The following is an 18,032-nucleotide window of genomic DNA, read 5'->3' on the forward strand; positions in this document are numbered from 1 at the left end:
CATGTACACCGCCGATGGCTGGATTCTCCCACCTCCCTGAGCGGAGAGCTGCAGCTCTCCTTCTCCACACTTAGTGGAGCACTGAGCTGTGGAGGGGCGGGGAGCGGCTGTTTCATCGGCTCGCTGAGAGGCCGATCCTGCTGCAGTATTATGGGGTTGATTTGGTAAAGGCAAATAGACTGTGCACTTTACAAGTGCAGTTGCTCCAGAACCTTGTAAATGAGGAGAAGCTCTGTTGACTTCCATCAACCAATCATGTGCAAGCAAAAATGCTGTTTTTTTTTCCTTGCATGTGATTGGGTATTCTTTGCAAGTGAAGCTTCACCTTATTAATTAAGCTCTGGAGCAAGTGCACCTGCAGAATCTATTTGCCTTTAGTAAACCAATCCCTATGTGTGTAATTTGACAAGTCGTGATATTTGTATGATCTATATAGATAAATTTTGGTTTTATGATTATTTATAAATAGGTACAGTTGTATTCTTAGTGTGTACCTGTAAAATCCAATTATCAGAATAAATAAATAAAAAATGGGGGGGGGGGGGAGATTTTGAATTTACAGATGTGGTACTAGGATGGTCTTGGAATTAGAAATAATTGGAAATTACTTTTTTTTAATTTCTGTACTTTAAATATGGGCTTGTTCATAATGACAAAAGTATGGGCTTGTTCATAATGACAAAATTTCTGATGCTCAATGAATGCTACTATAGCGTTTGTATGGGCATCAGACAGGCGTTAATGAGCTTTAGAATGAGGCATTTTCAAGCATTAAAAATGCTCCCTAAATGCCCTATACACGGTTTCGTAGTGTTTGATGAATGTTAAAACTGCTCCACAATGGAAAGTGACAGAAAAATTATTTTTTTTTTAAATGCCGCAACTGCACCAAAACGATGCAGAAAACGCCTGCCAGAGCATTACCAAAGACTTGAATGGGAGGCATTGAAAGGCTTCAAATGCCTCCTGACTTGACATGAGGCTTCAATTTTGAAGCGACGCAACGCTAATGCTTAGCGTGAACAGCACAATGTGCTGTCTATTAAATCTGTGTATAGGCGTTTGAGGGGCATTTTTAACGCCTGTCAAATGCCTGCTCTTAGGGCACTTTCACACTGAGGCATTGGTGGTAAAACACCGAAAGTTTTAGAGGCGCTTTTCGGCCGATAGTGGGCTGCTATCAGGCGAATAAAGGGTTAAAAGCACCGTGGTGCTACCCATTGATTTCAATGGGCAGGGGCCCTTTAGGAATGTATAACCTCTCCTAAAGCGCCTCTAAGATACTGCTTGCAGGACTTTTTTTTTAACGTCCCGCAAGCACACCGCTCCAGTGTGAAAACCCAAGGAGTGTCAAGTGAGGCGCTTTGCAGGCGCTATTTTTAGCGATATAGCGCCTGTAATGCGCCCCAGTGTGAACTCAGCCTAACTCATTGAGAAACAAAAAAAATCCAATCTGAGTGATGAATGTACACTGCATGAATTTTAACAACATTTGTAGCAGATTTCTGCTTTTGTTGCTCTAAATCAGCCTGTCTTAACCGGGGAGAGCTTCGGCACATTGGGGTACTATCTGAGGTCGTTAAGGGTGCTGTGGTGGCTGAGAAATGCTCTAGATTGAGCTTCTGTTGTGCACATGTGCAGTTCACAGTAGGAATTTGTTTAGGGGAGCAGTAATAGGCAGAGCAGTGAAAGATGGAGGCGTCTTGTCTGTACATTATTGTTTATCCTGTCCCCTGATACGATCAGAGCTGTTTTTTAATAAAGAGGGACTGTTTTTTCAGAATTCGTTTACAATAGCAGCAAGGACTCTCGCATTTTGAAAGACAGTGAAGAGATGATATATCACCTCCTCACCACCTGTTTTTACCCCTTAAATGCAGTACCACGGTGCTGCAATCGCATGCAATTGCACCGCTGCCCCACAAACATGACAGGGGGTTTAATTCCTACTATGGCCATAGCATGTACATGCCACCAGCCGCTGCCCCTGCAGCTAAAGGGGGAGCAGCTAGGGGATAGAAAAAGTGCTGTTCCCCAAACCTCACGTGTGAATGAGCTCTTAAGGCCCGTTCACACCAGAACACAGTTTGGAAAAGGTGCAGTTCTGTGTACATTTCCCGCACCGCCATTAATTGTTAATGGCACCCCAAACACATCTACTAAAATGCGCACGTTTGCGGCCACCAAACTACATGAAACCTCGGTACCATGCAGTTTGGCCTATTTTTTGTGTATTATTGTATGTTTGGCAGCTCATTGAAATTAATTGGCTGTCAAAAATGGAGCATGTGGGAATGCCCTCAAACATTGGACTGGGGTGCCCTGAGACTAAAAATACTTTTAAAGGGCACCGTGACTGAAAAAAGGTTGAGAAACACAGATCTAAATAAGCTGTTTGTTTTATCTGACTCATTGCAGACGGATCCTAAACAGGAGGGACTGGTGAATTATAATCACCTGATGTACTCTGTGTTCCAATGAGAAATGTTGCAGGGTTTGCATTCCTTTAGAAGTATTTAGCTCTTGGGGAGTTTCTCACCAAAACTGAAATTCCTGCGTGTCTAAAATGACTTTCACTTGTGGGAAAATCAGTGAACCAAATCATACAAGCAAGAAATTAAATTTTATGCCAACTGTGAATTTTTACATAAAAATTATAGAACCTGCAGATTGAAAGGGTATGCAACATTTTCTATGTGCTATATTTTTTCCATGAAAGTGGAGTTACCATTTAATCACTAGAACATGGAATCAGGGAGGGTCAACATGATACTCAAATACGAAATTTGTATATTACCGAAGTGATTTATACAGTGGTACTCAAGATCTGAAAGACTGGTCTAGCCAACTCTGTTTATTCTAACTAGAGCTGAAGGCACATTAGCAGCTTCCAAAAGCTGTTGAATGCTTCCCAAAACTTTCTGAAATAGAGGCTTTGTAGGCTAGTAAATACACGCAACAATTAAGCCAGCCATTCTCAACCAGGGTTCCATGGAGTCCTAGGGTTCATTTAGAAGTTGTTAGTTCTTGAGCTGTTTGTGATTGACCTCCAATTTGATGTTAGCAGCATAGCTCTAGGACCGACCAACGCCACCTGCAAACGCTAGTAGCATGACACAGATTATCTCTTTAGTTGTCTATAAAGGCGGAATTCTGACCATCACTGTAAGGGCTCTATTCTTTCTGTTACAATAGTTTTTATTGAAAAATGTTTTGTCATAAACATCACAAGATAGAGCGGCAAACAATCCTTGCCATGCTCAAATCATTCAACAATACAAATACATAAGGAACAAAAAAGATGATGATGATGAGAAGAGAGGGAAACGTAATTGAGGCTTCACAAATAAAACAGGTCAACCTTGGTGACTGATATAGGCACAAGAGAGAAAATGAGGACAAAACATTAAGTAGGTAGGCTTGTATTATTTCTATTGCTTAGCAATATATGGTGCATTTTTACAAATGACCTTCAATAAATTAATTTTAGTAAGGATTCCCCAAGACCTGTACATTATTTTAGGAGTTACTCTGTGGTAAAATGGTTGGGAAAGGCTAAAGAGCACAAGCTTTTACTGCTCACTGTGGCCCCAATAGGCTGACCCCCCACCCTCACAGGCCAACAGAAACCTGTGGAAGGTGGAAAGAGACAAGCAAGCTCTGTCACTGTAAGATGTGGCCAAGTTTTGCCAGTTCATAAGAAGCTGGCATTTAGTGAGCAATGAAGTATCAAGTATGCAAATATGTGCAAGCACCTCTTGAGTGGATTAATGATGAATTAGTGCAGACACTGCAAGCCAGGCCTCCTCATCCAACATCAGTGCCTGACCTCACAAATGCGCGTCTGGAAGAATGGTTAAACATTCCCATAGAAACATTCCTAAATCTTGTGGACAGCCTTCCCAGAAGAGTTGAAGCTGTTATAGCTACAAAGGGTGGGCCAACTCAATACGGACTAAGACTGGGATGCAACTCAAGTTCAAAAAATGTGTGCAAAGGCAGGCGTCACAATACTTTTGGCAATATAGTGTACATGGGCATTGGATTACTGGTCCTCACACTCAATAGTAGTGCAACAAACCTAGATGGCGGATTTAGGTGAGTAAAACCAAGCTTTAGAAGGTAGTTTTTAAAATCAAAAATGGTAAGAGTGACAGATGAGAGTGAGATGTAAAGGAGGGCTGTCATGCCTGGAGATGCACTTTAAGGTTAAGGAAAAAGATCCTTCCTCCAAACCACACCATTTAAAAAAAAAATAGCTTCTTGTGCATCCAGGCCCAATGCTCATGTCTGGCTCACATAGCTAAACTGAGTATGGGTGAAAAGTTTAGTGGGCTTTTTTCCCCCGTAGTTCAGCTTCAAAGACCTTTACAGCTGCATTTTTCATCACAAACCCCAGAAACTCTACTAGGATAAGCTTGAAGTTGTAAATTCACCAGAGTTGCCTTGACTCATTAGCCTAACCAGCTGTCAGGAAACACTAATATACAGTGTAACAAGTTAAGCGGTATTTGTAGCTCATTGGTAGTGCGAAACTGCATGCCTGAAAAGTCTTTTCAGGGCTTTTTCTGCCCACTTTTACTTAAACAAAAGAAATGTTCACACGTGAATATCATCCCAGGCCGGGGGTTCTCATCATCCATATGACAAGTGAATATTCAGCCTCTTAGCTCTTTTCGCAGATTTACTGCTCAGGCCTCCTGCCTTGGTCCTCCAGACCATCTAACACACAGTGCTAGTACTTGTGGAGAAAACACTGTACCTTTGTCAGCTTCACTTCTTGTCCTGCGGCTCCAGGCTGCTATATCCTTACAGGTTCAGGCCTTTGTCTGTCCTGACCTGGGCAGTATGGTGCAGATGTGCACCTCTCTCTCTCTCTCTCTCTCTCTCTCTCTCTCTCTCTCTCTCTCTCTCTCTCTCTCTGCTACCTTCCCACACTGACCCTCTTGGGAGGGTGGGGCCCTGAGCTTTAACCCTGGTTCTAAGATGAACGCAGCGCACACCTGCATCATTAGTGTACCTGTTTCCAGCCGAACCTGCCCAGACTGCCATAATAAACAGTCGCATCCTCTTCCCATTGCCACTGAATCTTACAAAAAACTCCAATGATGGAGCATGGGTAGAGTAAACAAAACTCCACATGTGACAGTGCACAAAGCCACAGTGACCTGTCAACAGGCCAGATCCTTGTCATGTGGAGTAGGGAAACACCTATGTATATGCAAATACTGACTTTTAGCAAACTGGTATTTGCATTGCCACTCCAGTGGTGCTACTAGGGGATGCCTGGAAAAATAAGGGTATGATCTGTGTAGTTAGGGTAACAGCTATGCTAGTACAGGTGTATTGTGAATGGTCAGGACATTTTAGATATTACGGAGAAAAGACAAAACTGAGTCTACTGCCGCTGTAGCAACAGCTAACCAGTGAATCCATGGTATACACCGCTCCTAAAGCATCCCTGCCCATTGAAAACAATGGGGCAGATCCCCCAAACCACCGATTTGAACCCTTTGTCGGCCACTAGCGGTGGTTAAAACTGCCTCGCTATCAGCTGAATAGCACCACTAAAACAACTGTAAAGCGGCACTAAAAATAGCACTGCTTTATCGCCGACGCCCGCCCGCCCCAGGGTGAAAGGGCTGTTAAAGCAGTCACAGCATGAGTAAAAAAGAAGGTCCCCTGCCTGAAAGCTACAAAGTGGGACCCTTGCTTTTCTTGGTAAAGCAGCGGCCTAACATGCTCCATTATACTAAGCCAGACCTAACTTTGCATTTAGCAAATTATACAGTGAGGGAAAAAAGGTTTTGATCCCTTGCTGATTTTGTATGTTTGCTCACTGACAAAGAAATGATCAGTCTATAATTTTAATGATAGGTTTATTTTAACAGTGAGAGACAGAATAACAACAAAAATATCCAGAAAAATGCATTTAAAAAAAGTTGTGTCGATTTGCATTTTAATGAGTGAAATGAGTATTTGATCCCCTATCAATCAGCAAGATGTCTGCCTCCCAGGTGTCTTTTATACAGGTGACCTGTATTACCTGGTTAAAAGACACCTGTCTACAGCAGCAATCAGATTCCAATCTCTCCACCATGGCCAAGACCAAAGAGCCATTCAAGGATATTGGGGGCAAAATTGTAGACCTACACAAGGCAGAAATTGGCTACAAGACCATCGCCAAGCAGCGTGGTGACCGGGTGACAACAATTAGTGCGATTATTCGCAAATGGAAGAAACACAAAATAACAATGCAAAAACTGTAGCTGTTGACTTTTAATAAACAGATACTCACTTGTCCAGGGATCCAGCATTGTCCCCATCTGAGATGTTTCTTTTCTTTCTTCCGTCCTCAGCATCTTAACAGTGGGCAGACCACTGTGCATTGATGAGCCACGCTGCGATTTGTGAATGGTCCCGTGGTCTTTTGGGACATGTGATTTGTCTCAGAAGACTGAGGGCAGGAAGGGAGGGAGGAAAGAAAACTTCCGCTCAGGTCACCTAGGCAGGTACCCTTCTCTTCCTCCCCAAAATAAATATGTGCCAAATATGTCAATGGGGGTAGGAGGAAGAGGGAAATGTTCCCTTTGGGTGAAGTTCCATTTTAACGTCAGTGTATTTTTTATAGACATTATGCTTAATAAACCATTGCACAAATATTGTGTGACATAAAATATTGCAACTACCACTATTTTATTCTTTAGGGTGTCTGCTTTTAGAAAATAGTATTTTTTTAAACGTGTGCAAAAAATGCAAAAATGGCTCTGGTGGGGAAATGGTTAAAGCAGACTTTCACCTTTCCCACCCACTTTCCATCCATTTACTCCAACTCCCCCCACCCCCAATTATTTTCCTCCGTAGTTGAGAACCCTTCCTGCACTTCTGGGATTCTGTCAAGCTTCCTGGAATACCATGCTACAAATACGGACATAGTAAGGCCAGTACTATGACATATGGAGAAACAAGCACTTTTTGGGAGCTGTTGTAAATTATACTTTTTTGCCCTTGCTGTGAGTCTTTCCTTATAACGGGATGCTCCCTAACCCTGTGCTTAGCACATAGCTGTGAACACGTATCTATGTCACTAACACATGGCGGTCTGTTGACCTGAGCTCCTAGATACCCATCTTGCCCCCTGGGTTCAATGCTGTTTGTGGCTGCTCTTTCCTTCCCTAATCCTGTACCACTTTCTAACAAAGATTTTCCATTTTCACCTTGATGTCTCAGGATAAAGCTTGTTCCCGCAACATGTGTTATGATGTGGCCCTCACCTCTCAATAACATGTCAGCATTTTAGCAATTTAAGTTAATTGCCTCCATTATAGGAGAGAGCTGATGCTATATGTAATATTTGTTGGCTATCACACAAGGTAATATCTGCATGCAAATTTTATCATTTCAATATGCACTTTGTTTATGGTGCTTTTTTAATACACAACTTGTTTTAGCAAACTACATATTACAACGATTTGATTTTATACATGAGTTGTTCTTGCATTTATTCCTGGAAGCTAAAGCACCTTAAAAGTCTTTTTGTGTTAGGCCCCTTTTACATAGTTTGTTTCATCAGTTCAATCATGTTTTATCAAAGAAAAAATGGATCAGTTTACACCAGTTTTTGGATTAGTTCTTTACAACCACTTAAGTCAAATTTTTGGATTACTGCTGCACGATTCTGGATAAAATTTGAATATTTTTTATTTTTTTTGCTTAGAATAAAGATCACGATTCTCGAGGCGTAACATCATCTTTCACATTATACCAAAAAATTAGGCTAACTTTACTGTTTATCTTTACTGTTTATCTTTTTAAATTCATTGAAGTTTATTTTTTCCCCAAAAATTGTGTTTGAACTGTGTTTGAAAGACTGCTGCGCAATAGCAGTGTGACAAAAAATATTGCAACAATTGCCATTTTATTCTCGAGGGTAAATATATATATATATATACATATATATATATATATATATATATATATATATATATATATATATATATATATATCATTGAAAAGTTTTCAAAGAAATTGAGCGTGCCTTTTTTTAATAATATTTCAGATCAGCCGCAATTCCTGCAATTCCACACCTTAGAGCAGCCCCAATTCATGCACCTTTACACCTCAGATCACTGTCCCCCCTGCAAATCTGTTTTACCACTGTACCCCCCCTGCTCATCTGCCCCACCACTGTACTACCCTTCTCATCTGTCCCACCCTGCTCTTCTGTCCCACCACTGTACCTTCTGCTCATCTGTCCCACCATTGTACCACCCTGCTCTTCTGTCCCACCAATGTACCGTCTGCTCATCTGCCCCACCACTGTACATTCTGCACATCTGTCCCACCATTGTACCAGCCTGCTCTTCTGTCCCACCACTGTACCTTCTGCTTATCTGTCCCACCACTGTACCACCCTGCTCATCTGTCCCACTACTGTACCACCCTGATGCTCTGCCCCATCACCGTTCAACCTTTCTCATCTGCCCCACCAATGTACCTCCATGCACATCTGCTCCACTGCAGTACCCCCATGCTCTTCGGTCTCATCGCTGAACCTTCTTCTCATCTGTCCTAACACTGAACTTATCTGCTCATCTGCCCCACCACTGTACATCCTGCACATCTGTCCCACCATTGTACCACCCTGCTCTTCTGTCCCACCACTGTACCTCCTGCACATCTATCCCACCACTGTAACCCTCTGTTCATGTGTTACACTGATGTACCTCCTTTCTCCTCTGCACCCCTCTGCCCCACCGGTGTAACCCCCTGCTTATCTGTCCCACCAATGTACCTCCTATCTCCTCTGTCCCAACACTGAACCCCCTTCTCATCTGGCCCAACACTGAACTCCCCCCCGCTCATCTGCCCCATCTCTGTACCCCCCTGCTTTTCTGTCCTACCACTGTACCTCCTGCACATCTGCCCCACCACTGTACTCCCTTTGCTCTTCTGTTCCACCACTGTAACCACCCCCTGCTCATCTGCGCCATTAATGTACCCCCTTTTCTCATCTGTCTACCCCTGTACATCTGCTTCACCGCTGTATCCCCATGCTCTTCTGTCTCACTACTGAATAACCTTCTCATCTCTCCCAACACTGAACCCATCTGCCTCACCACTGTAACTTGTTTTCTCATCTGCCCCACCAATGCACCTCCTGCACATCTGCCTCATCTCTGTAACCCCCTGCTCTTCTGCCCCACCTCTGTTCCTCCTGCTCTTCTGCCCCACCACTGAACGCCCTTCTCATTTGCCCCAATACTAAACCCCCCTGCTCATCTGCCTCAACACTGCACCCCTCTGCTCTTCTGTACCACTACTGAAGCCCCTGCTCATCTGCACCACCAATGTTCCCCCTTTCTCATCTGCCCCACCACTATACCTCCCTGCACATATACTCCACTGCTGTACCTCCATGCTCTTCTGTCTCATTGCTGAACAATTGTCTCATCTGTCCTTACACTGTACTTATCTGCTCATCTGCCCCACCACTGTAACCCCCTTTTCTCATCTGCCCCACCACTGTACCTCCTGCACATCTGTCCCACCACTGTACCCTCTGCTCTTCTGCTCTATCACTCTGCTTATCTGCCCCACCAATGTACCCCCTTTCTCATCTGCCCCACCAATGTTCCCCCTTTCTCATCTGCCCACCACTGTAACCCCCTGCACATCTGCCCCACCACTGCAGCCCCCTGCAAATTTGCCCCACCACTGTAGCCCCCTGCACATCTGCCCCACCACTGTAACACCCTGCTCTTTTGTCGTCCCACCACTGTACCACCCTGCTCATCTGCCCCACCAATGTTCCCCTTTCTCATCTGCCCCACCACTGTAGCTCCCCTCACATCAGCTCCACCTCCGTACTCCCATGCTCTTCTGTCATACCGCTGAACCAACTTCTCATCTGTCCTAACACTAAACTTAACTGCCCCACCACTGTACCTCCTGCACATCTGTCCCACCACTGTAACCCCCTGCTCATGTGTTCCACCGATGTACCTCCTTTCTCCTCTGCACATCTGCCCTACCTCTGTACCCCCCTGCTCCTCTGCCCCACTACTGAACCCCCTTCTCATTTGGCCCAACACTAAACCCCCCTGCTCATCTGGCCCAACACTAAACCCCCCTGCTCATCTGGCTCAGCACTGAACCCCCTGCTCATCTGGCCCAACACTGAACCCCCTTCTTATCTGATCCACCACTGTACCTCCCTGCACATCTGTCCCACCTCTGTACCCTCCTGCTTATCTGTCTGTTTAGTGTAAATATGATATCTGAGGTCTTTTTGACCCTAGATCTCATATTCATACTGTCATGTTTTTTTTTTTTCTATTACAAGAGACTTTTACATTCCTTGTAATAGGAATAAAAGTGACTTTTTATTTTATTTTTAGGAACAGTGTAAAAAAAAAAAAAAAAAAAAAAAAAAAGGTAAAAGAAAAAAAATCAAAAAAATGTAAACGTGCCCCGTTCTGCCGAGCTCGCTTGAACAAGCGAACGCATATTTGAGTTCACGAGGAGAAGCTGTTTGCTTTTTCTTAAGCGTACATTTGCGCCCTTTGTACTGGGGTCTGCCAGGACTGGATGAGTCACTTTCTGCCCTGGAAAAATCCAGACGATCCAGAGGGCCTCTGGACCTCCTAGAGCGCGAGTGTGAGCGGCCGAGGCTGCAATAGACAAGAATGCATGCTGGTCCAGGCATAATGCACTCTTTCCTGCATCTTCTCTCCTACCCAAAGTTGGATCTTACCTGGTATTGTGGTGGTCTTTGTTATGTGGTGTTAGGCTCATGCTGGCGGAAGAACCTAAAGACGCAAGGGGGACTGAATGGCAACAGAGAAAAACAAGGGAAGCGAATATATATATATATATATATATATATATACCCCTTTTTTTTTGGCAAAGAGAAACAAATTTAAATAAAAGAAATTTGGGACTCCAACGTAGTGGGCAGGTAAGTGCTTATCCTGAGTGTAATGGTCTGTAGGTGTTGATCTTTGAGAACAAAAAGGAGAATGGGGGAGGTAGCTCTCAGTCAGACTTTTATAAAGCTAAACAGGTACTGTGGGTGGATACAGGGGCGGAGTTATATCATATGTATGCTGCCATGTTGGCGTCAGGAAAGCTGTTTAACCAGTTCCCGACCAGCACACGACGATGTACGTCTGCAGAATGGCACGGTCAGGCAAATTGGCGTACAGGTACGTCCAGTTGAATTTGCCGCCCAGCCATCCCGTGCGTGCGGGCGGTGGCGAGCTCGTGCCGGTCGGACCCCCGTGTAAACAGCATCTCCCCATTCTGCCTAGCAACTAGTGACACTGATCTCTGCTTCCTGTGATTAGAGTAGAGATCAGTGTTCACTAACACACAGCCCAGCCCCCCACAGTTAGTAACACGCCCCTTGGACACACTTAACTCTTACACTGCCACCCCCTGGTTAACCCCTTCACTGCCAGTGTCATTTACACAGGAATCAGTGCATTTGTATAGCACTGATTGCTGTATAAATGACAATGATCCCAAAAATGTGTCAAAAATGTCCGATGTGTCCGCCATAATGTCGCAGTCACAATAAAAATTGCTGATCGCCGCCATTACTAGTAAAAAAAAAAATTATTAATAAAAATGCCATAAAACTATCCCCTATTTTGTAAACGCAATAAACTTTGTGCAAACCAATCAATAATCGCTTATTGTGATTTTTTTTACCAAAAATATGTAGAAGAATACGTATCGGCCTAAATTGAGAATTTTTTTTATATATTTTTGGGGGATATTTATTATAGCAAAAAGTAAAATATAATGTGTTTTTTTCAAAATTGACGCTCTTTTTTTGTTTACAGCGCAAAAAATAAAAACCGCAGGGGTGATAAAATACCACCAAAAGAAAGCTCTATTTGTGGGAAAAAAAGGACGCCAATTTTGTTTGGGAGCCACGTCGCACCACCACGCAATTGTCAGTTAAAACGACGCAGTGTCAAATTGCAAAAAGTGGTCTGGTCTTTGGCCAGCAAAATGGTCTGGTCTGAAAGTGGTTAACTTGTAAACAACAAATCTCAGAAAGAGGATTGGTCCTTAAGTGGTTAAAGACGGCCCTGCTGCTGCAGATGTGCATTGAAACCAAACAGCTTCCAGGTTGTTTTTTTTGTCAAAACTTAATTGAACAAGATGTTAGAAGATTGTTTTCTATGCAGCACTGCACCAGATTTTGCACTCTCCAGTTTTATTAAATCAGCCCCTAAATGTCCATGTGCACATACTGTAGGTGTTTACAGGAGTGTAGAAGCAGGGGCAATAAAAGGCAAAAAAAAGCCCTGACCAAAGTCACGTTCAGGAGAGGAGCTTTTCAGCATAGAAATAAAAAACCTGATGCACCTAAATGTGACGTGTTTAGTGCTTGGGAATTTTTTTCATTTCAATGGCCAGAATAAATAATTATTCTGGCCAATGGAATAAATAAACGGCTAAGCCGTTGAGGCTCCTAAATGTGTTTTCAAAAACATGGCTTAGACGTGTTTTTAAATCTGCTTTTCTCCTGCCAGGAGAAAATCGTGTATAAAACCCCCAGTGTGCAAGAAGCCTCAATTGTATATTTAAAGGATATGTAAACCCAACATTCCTGATATGTGCCTGCTGTACCATGTACTTGTATGAAAAAGTATTCAGTTCTCTTTGTATTACTTCCTTTGTGTTAAATCTCTGGTTTTCCTGCCAGTCCCTTTCCTATTGGGCCTCATGCACACTGGACATTATAAAAACTCCAGTAGCTTTAACTGTATAAAGCTGTAGTTGTAGAATGAGTTTTGCAGTATTTTTGCAGTAGCGTTTATCAGCAAACCTATACTCCCACAAAAGTTTATGGCTAACAAACGCTGCTAAATGCTGAATAGTCAACACTGAGTGGTAACTAATTGCCACTGATATCACCAGTGACACTGATTTTTTACTAAAAATATCCCTGCTTTGCATGGAGAAGAAATGGTGAGATCCTTCCCTATGTGTCTTTTTTTCAGATAGACTATATACAGTAACTATGTACAGAGCTCTGTTTTGATTGTCAACAAAGGGCTCTGATTGGACATAGCTGATCAGTAGGTCTTGGCCTTGAATCATTAGCCCTGTTGACAAACTCCCACTGTGTACTATCACAGAATCACAAAGGGTGTCAGGGAAGGAGGAAGTGGCCTAAACCCAGAATCAGGCAGCGATATAACAGTACATCCAGAGTACATTTCGGGCAGGCGATCTGCAAGTGGTTAAAAACTGACCACATTAAACAGAGGAACACACCTTGTTCAGTTCTCTAGCTATTCTGGGAACTGAGCTTGCTCTCCTCTAATGATCAGACTAAAGGCCCATACACACGATCAGACTTTTTGACAACAAACATGCAAATTAGCTGTTTTGGAGCAACATCCGACCGTGTGTACGCTCCATCAGACAAACTTTTTTGGTTTTCATCGGACTTTTGTTGGCTGTGCGAACGGACAAACTTTCTGGCAACAAAAGTCAGACGGCGCAAAGTCTGATCGTGTGTACAGAAAACCCTAGGACTTTTGTACAAAGTACAAACGGGCATGCTCAGAACCAATGCAAAAGATCAGACAACAATACAGAAGTTGACCAAAGGTGGCGGTAAAGAACAGAAAAACCACGTGATTTGGTGAAAGTTGGCTGAAAAAGTCCTGACGTGTGTATGCAACACAAGTTCAGGGCCGACGCCCTTTGTACAAAAATCCACGGGAAAGTTTGTACAAAGTCCTATCGTGTGTATGAGGCTTAATTTGCATGTTTGTTGTCAAAAAGTCTGATCGTGTGTACGGGCCTTTATACTGACACCCCCCCCCCTCCCCGGAACAACCTTTCACTGAAAAGTTCAGTGTCTTGCTGTTTGTCCTCTTCTAGCTCTTATGCAGCCAAGAACAGAGGGAATGTGATCACTTATTTAAAAAAAGGGGGAAACAAGGTATTTATACTCTATGCACAAATGTTTTGCCTTCCATTTTAACAGCTTCTCGCCTGCCCCATAGCAAATTTACTGCTACAGGGCAGCTGCTGTGCAGAATCACGTATATAATCAGTACACAGTGTATATATATATATATATATATATATATATATATATATATATACACACACACATATACATACATATATACACACACACCTGGATTTTGGGCGCCAGTGCACGCCGTTGGTGGCTTGCTCCTGCTGTGATTTTACACAGCGGCAGTTGATCAGCAAGTCCCGCCGATCATTTGGTACACTAACAGAATGCCAGTCTGTCTATGTAAACGAGGCAGATTGCCGTTCTGCCAGTACAGAAGACATGGATGAGAGGGAAATGACGCTCACCAAGTCTCCAGACCTCAACGGGTGCTCCCGCCCTACAAACACTCAGGTGCTGGCTGTGTGCAAGTCTATGGAGACAAAAAGGTCCTGGACTGGCGCACTCTGTAAAAAAGCATCTTTATTGTAGAAAAAATTAAGAAAAACATTCCAATATAACAGTCAAATCAGATGGACAAACAGGTAAGAATTGCTAACGCGTTTCACATGATAGGATGCTTACTCATAGCTACATTAACAAAGACCAACAATGTATACAAGAGGGAGTTGAAAGGAAAAACACCAATCAGAGATATTTTGCAATTGGGTAGACACGCCTTCTTTATAATTGGACCTTGAATCCCAAGGCGATAGAGTGCACCTGTGATATAGAAACAAAAGTGAATAGTGAAAATACTACAAGACATTTGCAATTGTATTTTAATCTCATCCTGTAGCGGTGCATGTATCAAAAGTGGGATAATGGAAAAAACAGCAACAAACATGTAATCATACTTATATGTACCTGAGTTGTACATCACATATGAATATAAAGAGAAATATAAAAAAATACAAAAAAAAAACCTTTTGAAAAGACCTGTTCATAATAGACATAAGTATAAAATAACATATTAGCCAGCAGGCCATATCCTGTATATCACGAGTATATCCTATAGATTACAATACAATTATGATTGTATTGTATTGTATGGTTGTATAAAAATTGTTCACTAAAGAACATGTTGTAGTTACAAAAGAAATACACATGATAGCCCTAGTAAAAAAAAAAAATAAAAGCATCATGGGAAATGTAGTTCCAAAACATCTGGAGTGCCAAGGTTCGCCATCACTGACCTAGACACACAGTTAACACTCTGATTGCCCCAGATGTTAACCCCTTCCCTGCCAGTGTCATTAGTACATTGACAGTGCATATTTTTACCACTGATCACGGCATTATGCTGGGTTCACAATTGTGCGAAGCAGGAACAGCATGATTCCTGTGCGGGTTCCCTCATCGTATCGGAATCGCCGGCAATTCACACTGACATCTGCAAACTGCTGCAGGTGTCAATGTAAAATTAATGACACCCCCAGATCGGTTTTCAGATTGCAATGTGAAATATGATATGGTGCAGGAATCTGATCGCATGGGTGTGAACACCCATGCGATCTAATTCCAATGTGGACCAAAAAAGGGTCCTGCACCATTTTGGTGTGAATGCGATTTCAGCCATAAATTTTGTATGGCTGAATTTGCATTGCACAAACATCGCATGTGATCTGCACAGCAAGGAAAGTGCAAACCACATGCAAAGTCTGATCACACATGTGTGAACACAGCCTTAGTGTCACTGGTTCCCAAAAAAGTGTCAGTTAGGTATCCAATTTGTCTGCCGCAATATCAAGGTCGCAGTGACGGCCGGCGAGGGACCCCAGAAGACCAGGTTTGGGGCCACTCTGTGCAAAACGAGCTGCACAGTGGACATAGGTATAACATGTTTGTTATTTTAAAAAAATAATTACCTTTACAACCCCTTTAAGGAGAAAAAACACCTGGCAGTACCAGCTCCCCCCCCCCATTTTACTTATATGAGCCCCTTCATCCTCTTCAGTGAGGATGCGCTATCCCTGCTTTAAATATATAGATTGATAACAGCACAGCCACTGGCTCCCGCTGCTGTCATTTAAAATGACACAGCACAAGGGCCGAGTCATACATTTTGCTTCTATGGACGCAGAATGAATGATTAGGGAGTGTGCCCGCAAGGTAACCTCCCTCGGGAGAGCGCTTCTCCTAGGGGGTTATCTAATGTGGGGAGGAGCTACCAGCGCCGCCAGGGAACCCCAGATGAGGATGTTTGGGGCCACTCTGTGCAAAACGAGCTGCACAGTAGAGGTAAGTATGACAGGTTTGTTATTTAACAAAAAAAAAAAAAGAAGAAGCTTTAGTATTACTTTAAGCTTTGGCAATAAAACCTGGAAGCTGATTGGTATGTATGCAGAGCTGCCCCAGATTTTGCATGCTCCAGTTTTAGTAAATAACCCCCAGAGTTTGCCAGCTTGTATTTAAACTGGCTGCTCTCTATGTAGCTTCTGACAGGCTGCACAAGAAGCCCCGTACCGCTGGAACTATAGGTGGCAGGAGCACCACTTTGACCAGTGGTGGGGTAGGATTGCAGCTACCTACCCCCAAAATGTGGGGTCTCTGTGACCCTAGATCGCTGAGCCACGACCCTTTTTTTTTGCCTTGCCTACCTCCCCTGACTACACATCCCTGGTACAAGGTGATCATTTACAATCACTTTAAAGGGGAGTTCCAGGGAAATTTTTAATTTTTTTTATATCCTAGCATTATTGTAATTACATTATAAAAAGACTATACAATGTTTAAGATCGCTTGTTAAAAAATATAAATATCTTCATGTTATCTTTTATGCCCCCGTTTGTAGCCGTTTCCATCCTTAATGTTGGCATGTGAAGCCCAATCTAGATCGCTTCCTGGAATACCTTGGGAGAGATGCATGCTGGGTAACCACCATGCACCTCTTGATCATGTGCATGTGCAATTCAACAACGGCCATAGCGTCAAGCACAGTACTGCCCACAGTAATGATGTGTCATCATTTCCCAGGAGCACAAGCGAGGGAGGAAGTGATGAGGAGCTCCGCAGACCAAGAAGTGGCAGATTATGAGGACAACATAGCAACAAGCGCTTTCTGTTAAGTATAAAAAAAAAAATTCCTCCAAATTATTTTTTCTAGGTCAAAAGGAGTCTTTTAATGTCATTTTTTGGGTGGAACTCCGCTTTAACAGACCAATAGCATACCTCCCAACATTTTGAGATGGGAATAAGGGACATCTACTAATAAATGTATGTAGGCATAGGACACGCCCCCTGCCACACTGCCTTAAAGGGAGAATTAACAAAAAAAAAATGCTAATTAACCACTACAATACAGGGCACTTTCACCCCCTTCCTTCCCAGCCCAATTTTCAGCTTTCAGCGCTCTAGCGCTTTCAGTAACAATTGCGCGGTCATGCTACACTGTACCCAAATGAAATTGTTATCATTTTGTTCGCACAAATAGAGCTTTATTTTGGTGTTATTTATTCACGACTCCGTTTTTTTTTTTTTTTGCGATATAAGCGCAAAAATAGCAGAAATTTGGAAAAAAAACAATATTTTCTTTTTTCTATTTGAAAAGAAATCCAATAAAATCAAATTTTGTCATAAATTTAAGCCAAAATGTATTCTGCTACATGTTTTTGGTAAAAAAAATTCCGTTAAGTGTATAATAATTGGTTTGTGTGATCACGGACATATGTACGCAAATGATCATGTACATATGTGTGCAGGTGATCACGTACATATGTGTGCAGATAATCATTGGGACATGTGATTTTAGTGGGACATATGTGGGGGACATGTTTTTATTATTAGGGACATGTGTTTTTATTATTTGGGGACATGTATGTTTTGGGGACATGTGTGTTTTGGGGACATATGTGGGGACTGTGTTTATACTGTGTGGTGTGTTGTGTGTTTACACTACACTGATGATCAGTGAGTAAAAAGCTGTAAAAAGCAGCCCATACTCACTGATCATCAGCCGGCTGCAGCGTTCTGCTCTCCTCTCCTCAGCGGTGACTTCCCTGTGAGGAGAGGAGAGCCGATTGCCTAGCAACCGGCTGTT

The sequence above is a fragment of the Lithobates pipiens genome, unplaced genomic scaffold, assembly GCF_037356315.1.
Source record: "Lithobates pipiens isolate NorthernLeopardFrog02 unplaced genomic scaffold, aLitPip1_a1.2 Scaffold_18, whole genome shotgun sequence".
NCBI classification, from domain to species: Eukaryota; Metazoa; Chordata; class Amphibia; order Anura; family Ranidae; genus Lithobates; species Lithobates pipiens.